Raw genomic sequence first — 10,236 nt, 5'->3', positions numbered from 1 at the left:
CCTCCTGCATACAGCCCTATTCTGCAGTACATCACTACTCTCACTCCTCCTGTATACAGCCCCATCCTGCAGTACATCACTACTCTCATTTCTCCTGTATTCAGCCCCATCCTGCAGTACATCACTACTCTCATTCCTCCTGTACACAGCCCCATTCTGCAGTATGTCACTACTCTCATTCCTCCTGTATACAGCCCCATTCTGCAGTACATCACTACTCTCATTCCTCCTGTATACAGCCCATCCTGCAGTACATCACTACTCTAATTCCTCCTGTATACAGCCCCATCCTGCAGTACATCACTACTCTCATTCCTCCTGCATACAGCCCCATTGTGCAGTATGTCACTACTCTCATTCCTCCTGCATACAGCCCCATTCTGCAGTATGTCACTACTCTCATTCCTCCTGTACACAGCACCATCCTGCAGTACATCACTACATTCATTCCTCCTGTATACAGCCCCATCCTGCAGTACATCACTACTCTCATTCCTCCTGTATACAGCCCCCTTCTGCAGTACATCACTACTCTCATTCCTCCTGCATACAGCCTCATCCTGCAGTACATCACTACTCTCATTCCTCCTGTATACAGCCCCATCCTGCAGTATGTCACTACTCTCATTCCTCCTGTACACAGCCCCATCCTGCAGTACATCACTACTCTCATTCCTCCTGTACACAGCCCCATCCTGCAGTACATCACTACTCTCATTCCTCCTGCAAACAGCCCTATTCTGCAGTACATCACTACTCTCATTCCTCCTGCATACAGCCCTATTCTGCAGTACATCACTACTCTCACTCCTCCTGTATACAGCCCCATCCCGCAGTACATCACTACTCTCATTTCTCCTGTATTCAGCCCCATCCTGCAGTACATCACTACTCTCATTCCTCCTGTACACAGCCCCATCCTGCAGTTCATCACTGCTCTCATTCCTCCTGTATACAACCCATCCTGCAGTACATCACTACTCTCATTCCTCCTGTATACAGCCCCATTCTGCAGTACATCACTACTCTCATTCCTCCTGTATACAGCCCCATCCTGCAGTACATCACTACTCTCATTCCTCCTGTATACAGCCCCATCCTGCAGTACATCACTACTCTCATTCCTCCTGTATACAGCCCCATCCTGCAGTATGTCACTACTCTCATTCCTCCTGTACACAGCCCCATCCTGCAGTACATCACTATTCTCATTCCTCCTGTACACAGCCCCATCCTGCAGTACATCACTACTCTTATTCCTCCTGCATACAGCCCTATTCTGCAGTACATCACTACTCTCATTCCTCCTGCATACAGCCCTATTCTGCAGTACATCACTACTCTCATTCCTCCTGTATACAGTCCCATCCTGCAGTACATCACTACTCTCATTTCTCCTGTATTCAGCCCCATCCTGCAGTACATCACTACTCTCATGCCTCCTGTATACAACCCATCCTGCAGTACATCACTACTATCATTCCTCCAGCATACAGCCCCATCCTGCAGTACATCACTACTCTCATTCCTCCTGTATACAGCCCCATTCTGCAGTACATCACTACTCTAATTCCTCCTGTATACAGCCCCATCCTGCAGTACATCACTACTCTCATTCCTCCTGTATACAGCCCCATTCTGCAGTACATCACTACTCTCATTCCTCCTGTATACAGCCAAATCCTGCAGTACATCACTACTCTCATTCCTCCTGCATACAGCCCTATTCTGCAGTACATTACTACTCTCATTCCTCCTGTATACAGCCCCATCCTGCAGTACATCACTACTCTCATTCCTCCTGTATACAGCCCCATCCTGCAGTATGTCACTACTCTCATTCCTCCTGTACACAGCCCCATCCTGCAGTACATCACTACTCTCATTCCTCCTGTACACAGCCCCATCCTGCAGTACATCACTACTCTCATTCCTCCTGCATACAGCCCTATTCTGCAGTACATCACTACTCTCATTCCTCCTGCATACAGCCCTATTCTGCAGTACATCACTACTCTCACTCCTCCTGCATACAGCCCCATCCTGGAGTACATCACTACTCTCATTTCTCCTGTATTCAGCCCCATCCTGCAGTACATCACTACTCTCATTCCTCCTGTACACAGCCCCATCCTGCAGTACATCACTGCTCTCATTCCTCCTGTATACAACCCATCCTGCAGTACATCACTACTCTCATTCCTCCAGCATACAGCCCCATCCTGCAGTACATCACTACTCTCATTCCTCCTGTATACAGCCCCATTCTGCAGTACATCACTACTCTCATTCCTCCTGTATACAGCCCCATCCTGCAGTACATCACTACTCTCATTCCTCCTGTATACAGCCCCATCCTGCAGTATGTCACTACTCCCATTCCTCCTGTACACAGCACCATCCTGCAGTACATCACTACTCTCATTCCTCCTGTATACAGCCCCATTCTGCAGTACATCACTACTCTCATTCCTCCTGTATACAGCCCCATCCTGCAGTACATCACTACTCTCACTCCTCCTGTATACAGCCCCATCCTGCAGTATGTCACTTCTCTCATTCCTCCTGTATACAGCCCCATCCTGCAGTATGTCACTTCTCTCATTCCTCCTGTATACAGCACCATCCTGCAGTACATCACTACTCTCATTCCTCCTGTATACAGCCCCATTCTGCAGTATGTCACTACTCTCATTCCTCCTGTACACAGCACCATCCTGCAGTACATCACTACTCTCATTCCTCCTGTATACAGACCCATCCTGCAGTACATCACTACTCTCACTCCTCCTGTATACAGCCCCATCCTGCAGTATGTCACTTCTCTCATTCCTCCTGTATACAGCCCCATCCTGCAGTACATCACTACTCTCATTCCTCCTGTACACAGCCCCATTCTGCAGTATGTCACTACTCTCATTCCTCCTGTATACAGCCCCATCCTGCAGTACATCACTACTCTCATTCCTCCTGTATACAGCCCCATTCTGCAGTACATCACTACTCTCATTCCTCCTGTATACAGCCCCATCCTTCAGTACATCACTACTCTCATTCCTCCTGCATACAGCCCTATTCTGCAGTACATCACTACTCTCATTCCTCCTGTATACAGCCCCATCCTGCAGTACATCACTACTCTCATTCCTCCTGTATACAGCCCCATCCTGCAGTATGTCACTACTCTCATTCCTCCTGTACACAGCCCCATCCTGCAGTACATCACTACTCTCATTCCTCCTGTACACAGCCCCATCCTGCAGTACATCACTACTCTCATTCCTCCTGCATACAGCCCTATTCTGCAGTACATCACTACTCTCACTCCTCCTGTATACAGCCCCATCCTGCAGTACATCACTACTCTCATTTCTCCTGTATTCAGCCCCATCCTGCAGTACATCACTACTCTCATTCCTCCTGTACACAGCCCCATCCTGCAGTACATCACTGCTCTCATTCCTCCTGTATACAGCCCCATCCTGCAGTACATCACTACTCTCATTTCTCCTGTATTCAGCCCCATCCTGCAGTACATCACTACTCTCATTCCTCCAGCATACAGCCCCATCCTGCAGTACATCACTACTCTCATTCCTCCTGTATACAGCCCCATTCTGCAGTACATCACTACTCTCATTCCTCCTGTATACAGCCCCATCCTGCAGTACATCACTACTCTCATTCCTCCTGTATACAGCCCCATCCTGCAGTATGTCACTACTCTCATTCCTCCTGTACACAGCACCATCCTGCAGTACATCACTACTCTCATTCCTCCTGTATACAGCCCCATTCTGCAGTACATCACTACTCTCATTCCTCCTGTATACAGCCCCATTCTGCAGTACATCACTACTCTCATTCCTCCTGTATACAGCCCCATCCTGCAGTACATCACTACTCTCACTCCTCCTGTATACAGCCCCATCCTGCAGTATGTCACTTCCCTCATTCCTCCTGTATACAGCCCCATCCTGCAGTATGTCACTTCTCTCATTCCTCCTGTATACAGCACCATCCTGCAGTACATCACTACTCTCATTCCTCCTGTATACAGCCCCATTCTGCAGTATGTCACTACTCTCATTCCTCCTGTACACAGCACCATCCTGCAGTACATCACTACTCTCATTCCTCCTGTATACAGCCCCAATCTGCAGTACATCACTACTCTCACTCCTCCTGTATACAGCCCCATCCTGCAGGATGTCACTTCTCTCATTCCTCCTGTACACAGCCCCATCCTGCAGTACATCACTACTCTCATTCCTCCTGTACACAGCCCCATCCTGCAGTACATCACTACTCTCATTCCTCCTGCAAACAGTCCTATTCTGCAGTACATCACTACTCTCATTCCTCCTGCATACAGCCCTATTCTGCAGTACATCACTACTCTCACTCCTCCTGTATACAGCCCCATCCTGCAGTACATCACTACTCTCATTTCTCCTGTATTCAGCCCCATCCTGCAGTACATCACTACTCTCATTCCTCCTGTACACAGCCCCATTCTGCAGTATGTCACTACTCTCATTCCTCCTGTATACAGCCCCATTCTGCAGTACATCACTACTCTCATTCCTCCTGTATACAGCCCATCCTGCAGTACATCACTACTCTAATTCCTCCTGTATACAGCCCCATCCTGCAGTACATCACTACTCTCATTCCTCCTGCATACAGCCCCATTGTGCAGTATGTCACTACTCTCATTCCTCCTGCATACAGCCCCATTCTGCAGTATGTCACTACTCTCATTCCTCCTGTACACAGCACCATCCTGCAGTACATCACTACTTTCATTCCTCCTGTATACAGCCCCATCCTGCAGTACATCACTACTCTCATTCCTCCTGTATACAGCCCCCTTCTGCAGTACATCACTACTCTCATTCCTCCTGCATACAGCCCCATCCTGCAGTACATCACTACTCTCATTCCTCCTGTATACAGCCCCATCCTGCAGTATGTCACTACTCTCATTCCTCCTGTACACAGCCCCATCCTGCAGTACATCACTACTCTCATTCCTCCTGTACACAGCCCCATCCTGCAGTACATCACTACTCTCATTCCTCCTGCATACAGCCCTATTCTGCAGTACATCACTACTCTCATTCCTCCTGCATACAGCCCTATTCTGCAGTACATCACTACTCTCACTCCTCCTGCATACAGCCCCATCCTGGAGTACATCACTACTCTCATTTCCCCTGTATTCAGCCCCATCCTGCAGTACATCACTACTCTCATTCCTCCTGTACACAGCCCCATCCTGCAGTACATCACTGCTCTCATTCCTACTGTATACAACCCATCCTGCAGTACATCACTACTCTCATTCCTCCAGCATACAGCCCCATCCTGCAGTACATCACTACTCTCATTCCTCCTGTATACAGCCCCATTCTGCAGTACATCACTACTCTCATTCCTCCTGTATACAGCCCCATCCTGCAGTACATCACTACTCTCATTCCTCCTGTATACAGCCCCATCCTGCAGTATGTCACTACTCCCATTCCTCCTGTACACAGCACCATCCTGCAGTACATCACTACTCTCATTCCTCCTGTATACAGCCCCATTCTGCAGTACATCACTACTCTCATTCCTCCTGTATACAGCCCCATCCTGCAGTACATCACTACTCTCACTCCTCCTGTATACAGCCCCATCCTGCAGTATGTCACTTCTCTCATTCCTCCTGTATACAGCCCCATCCTGCAGTATGTCACTTCTCTCATTCCTCCTGTATACAGCACCATCCTGCAGTACATCACTACTCTCATTCCTCCTGTATACAGCCCCATTCTGCAGTATGTCACTACTCTCATTCCTCCTGTACACAGCACCATCCTGCAGTACATCACTACTCTCATTCCTCCTGTATACAGACCCATCCTGCAGTACATCACTACTCTCACTCCTCCTGTATACAGCCCCATCCTGCAGTATGTCACTTCTCTCATTCCTCCTGTATACAGCCCCATCCTGCAGTACATCACTACTCTCATTCCTCCTGTACACAGCCCCATTCTGCAGTATGTCACTACTCTCATTCCTCCTGTATACAGCCCCATCCTGCAGTACATCACTACTCTCATTCCTCCTGTATACAGCCCCATTCTGCAGTACATCACTACTCTCATTCCTCCTGTATACAGCCCCATCCTTCAGTACATCACTACTCTCATTCCTCCTGCATACAGCCCTATTCTGCAGTACATCACTACTCTCATTCCTCCTGTATACAGCCCCATCCTGCAGTACATCACTACTCTCATTCCTCCTGTATACAGCCCCATCCTGCAGTATGTCACTACTCTCATTCCTCCTGTACACAGCCCCATCCTGCAGTACATCACTACTCTCATTCCTCCTGTACACAGCCCCATCCTGCAGTACATCACTACTCTCATTCCTCCTGCATACAGCCCTATTCTGCAGTACATCACTACTCTCACTCCTCCTGTATACAGCCCCATCCTGCAGTACATCACTACTCTCATTTCTCCTGTATTCAGCCCCATCCTGCAGTACATCACTACTCTCATTCCTCCTGTACACAGCCCCATCCTGCAGTACATCACTGCTCTCATTCCTCCTGTATACAGCCCCATCCTGCAGTACATCACTACTCTCATTTCTCCTGTATTCAGCCCCATCCTGCAGTACATCACTACTCTCATTCCTCCAGCATACAGCCCCATCCTGCAGTACATCACTACTCTCATTCCTCCTGTATACAGCCCCATTCTGCAGTACATCACTACTCTCATTCCTCCTGTATACAGCCCCATCCTGCAGTACATCACTACTCTCATTCCTCCTGTATACAGCCCCATCCTGCAGTATGTCACTACTCTCATTCCTCCTGTACACAGCACCATCCTGCAGTACATCACTACTCTCATTCCTCCTGTATACAGCCCCATTCTGCAGTACATCACTACTCTCATTCCTCCTGTATACAGCCCCATTCTGCAGTACATCACTACTCTCATTCCTCCTGTATACAGCCCCATCCTGCAGTACATCACTACTCTCACTCCTCCTGTATACAGCCCCATCCTGCAGTATGTCACTTCTCTCATTCCTCCTGTATACAGCCCCATCCTGCAGTATGTCACTTCTCTCATTCCTCCTGTATACAGCACCATCCTGCAGTACATCACTACTCTCATTCCTCCTGTATACAGCCCCATTCTGCAGTATGTCACTACTCTCATTCCTCCTGTACACAGCACCATCCTGCAGTACATCACTACTCTCATTCCTCCTGTATACAGCCCCAATCTGCAGTACATCACTACTCTCACTCCTCCTGTATACAGCCCCATCCTGCAGTATGTCACTTCTCTCATTCCTCCTGTACACAGCCCCATCCTGCAGTACATCACTACTCTCATTCCTCCTGTACACAGCCCCATCCTGCAGTACATCACTACTCTCATTCCTCCTGCAAACAGTCCTATTCTGCAGTACATCACTACTCTCATTCCTCCTGCATACAGCCCTATTCTGCAGTACATCACTACTCTCACTCCTCCTGTATACAGCCCCATCCTGCAGTACATCACTACTCTCATTTCTCCTGTATTCAGCCCCATCCTGCAGTACATCACTACTCTCATTCCTCCTGTACACAGCCCCATTCTGCAGTATGTCACTACTCTCATTCCTCCTGTATACAGCCCCATTCTGCAGTACATCACTACTCTCATTCCTCCTGTATACAGCCCATCCTGCAGTACATCACTACTCTAATTCCTCCTGTATACAGCCCCATCCTGCAGTACATCACTACTCTCATTCCTCCTGCATACAGCCCCATTGTGCAGTATGTCACTACTCTCATTCCTCCTGCATACAGCCCCATTCTGCAGTATGTCACTACTCTCATTCCTCCTGTACACAGCACCATCCTGCAGTACATCACTACTTTCATTCCTCCTGTATACAGCCCCATCCTGCAGTACATCACTACTCTCATTCCTCCTGTATACAGCCCCCTTCTGCAGTACATCACTACTCTCATTCCTCCTGCATACAGCCTCATCCTGCAGTACATCACTACTCTCATTCCTCCTGTATACAGCCCCATCCTGCAGTATGTCACTACTCTCATTCCTCCTGTACACAGCCCCATCCTGCAGTACATCACTACTCTCATTCCTCCTGTACACAGCCCCATCCTGCAGTACATCACTACTCTCATTCCTCCTGCAAACAGCCCTATTCTGCAGTACATCACTACTCTCATTCCTCCTGCATACAGCCCTATTCTGCAGTACATCACTACTCTCACTCCTCCTGTATACAGCCCCATCCTGCAGTACATCACTACTCTCATTTCTCATGTATTCAGCCCCATCCTGCAGTACATCACTACTCTCATTCCTCCTGTACACAGCCCCATCCTGCAGTTCATCACTGCTCTCATTCCTCCTGTATACAACCCATCCTGCAGTACATCACTACTCTCATTCCTCCTGTATACAGCCCCATTCTGCAGTACATCACTACTCTCATTCCTCCTGTATACAGCCCCATCCTGTAGTACATCACTACTCTCATTCCTCCTGTATACAGCCCCATCCTGCAGTACATCACTACTCTCATTCCTCCTGCATACAGCCCTATTCTGCAGTACATCACTACTCTCATTCCTCCTGTATACAGCCCCATCCTGCAGTACATCACTACTCTCATTCCTCCTGTATACAGCACCATCCTGCAGTACATCACTACTCTCATTTCTCCTGTATTCAGCCCCATCCTGCAGTATGTCACTACTCTCATTCCTCCTGTACACAGCCCCATCCTGCAGTACATCACTACTCTCATTCCTCCTGTACACAGCCCCATCCTGCAGTACATCACTACTCTTATTCCTCCTGCATACAGCCCTATTCTGCAGTACATCACTACTCTCATTCCTCCTGCATACAGCCCTATTCTGCAGTACATCACTACTCTCATTCCTCCTGTATACAGTCCCATCCTGCAGTACATCACTACTCTCATTTCTCCTGTATTCAGCCCCATCCTGCAGTACATCACTACTCTCATGCCTCCTGTATACAACCCATCCTGCAGTACATCACTACTATCATTCCTCCAGCATACAGCCCCATCCTGCAGTACATCACTACTCTCATTCCTCCTGTATACAGCCCCATTCTGCAGTACATCACTACTCTAATTCCTCCTGTATACAGCCCAATCCTGCAGTACATCACTACTCTCATTCCTCCTGTATACAGCCCCATTCTGCAGTACATCACTACTCTCATTCCTCCTGTATACAGCCAAATCCTGCAGTACATCACTACTCTCATTCCTCCTGCATACAGCCCTATTCTGCAGTACATTACTACTCTCATTCCTCCTGTACACAGCCCCATCCTGCAGTACATCACTACTCTCATTCCTCCTGTACACAGCCCCATCCTGCAGTACATCACTACTCTCATTCCTCCTGCATACAGCCCTATTCTGCAGTACATCACTACTCTCATTCCTCCTGCATACAGCCCTATTCTGCAGTACATCACTACTCTCACTCCTCCTGTATACAGCCCCATCCTGGAGTACATCACTACTCTCATTTCTCCTGTATTCAGCCCCATCCTGCAGTACATCACTACTCTCATTCCTCCTGTACACAGCCCCATCCTGCAGTACATCACTGCTCTCATTCCTCCTGTATACAACCCATCCTGCAGTACATCACTACTCTCATTCCTCCAGCATACAGCCCCATCCTGCAGTACATCACTACTCTCATTCCTCCTGTATACAGCCCCATTCTGCAGTACATCACTACTCTCATTCCTCCTGTATACAGCCCCATCCTGCAGTACATCACTACTCTCATTCCTCCTGTATACAGCCCCATCCTGCAGTATGTCACTACTCCCATTCCTCCTGTACACAGCACCATCCTGCAGTACATCACTACTCTCATTCCTCCTGTATACAGCCCCATTCTGCAGTACATCACTACTCTCATTCCTCCTGTATACAGCCCCATCCTGCAGTACATCACTACTCTCACTCCTCCTGTATACAGCCCCATCCTGCAGTATGTCACTTCTCTCATTCCTCCTGTATACAGCCCCATCCTGCAGTATGTCACTTCTCTCATTCCTCCTGTATACAGCACCATCCTGCAGTACATCACTACTCTCATTCCTCCTGTATACAGCCCCATTCTGCAGTATG

This window comes from Anomaloglossus baeobatrachus, chromosome 7 (genome assembly GCF_048569485.1).
Source record: "Anomaloglossus baeobatrachus isolate aAnoBae1 chromosome 7, aAnoBae1.hap1, whole genome shotgun sequence".
In the NCBI taxonomy this organism is placed as follows: Eukaryota; Metazoa; Chordata; class Amphibia; order Anura; family Aromobatidae; genus Anomaloglossus; species Anomaloglossus baeobatrachus.
Note: the sequence above shows the minus strand (reverse complement) of the source record.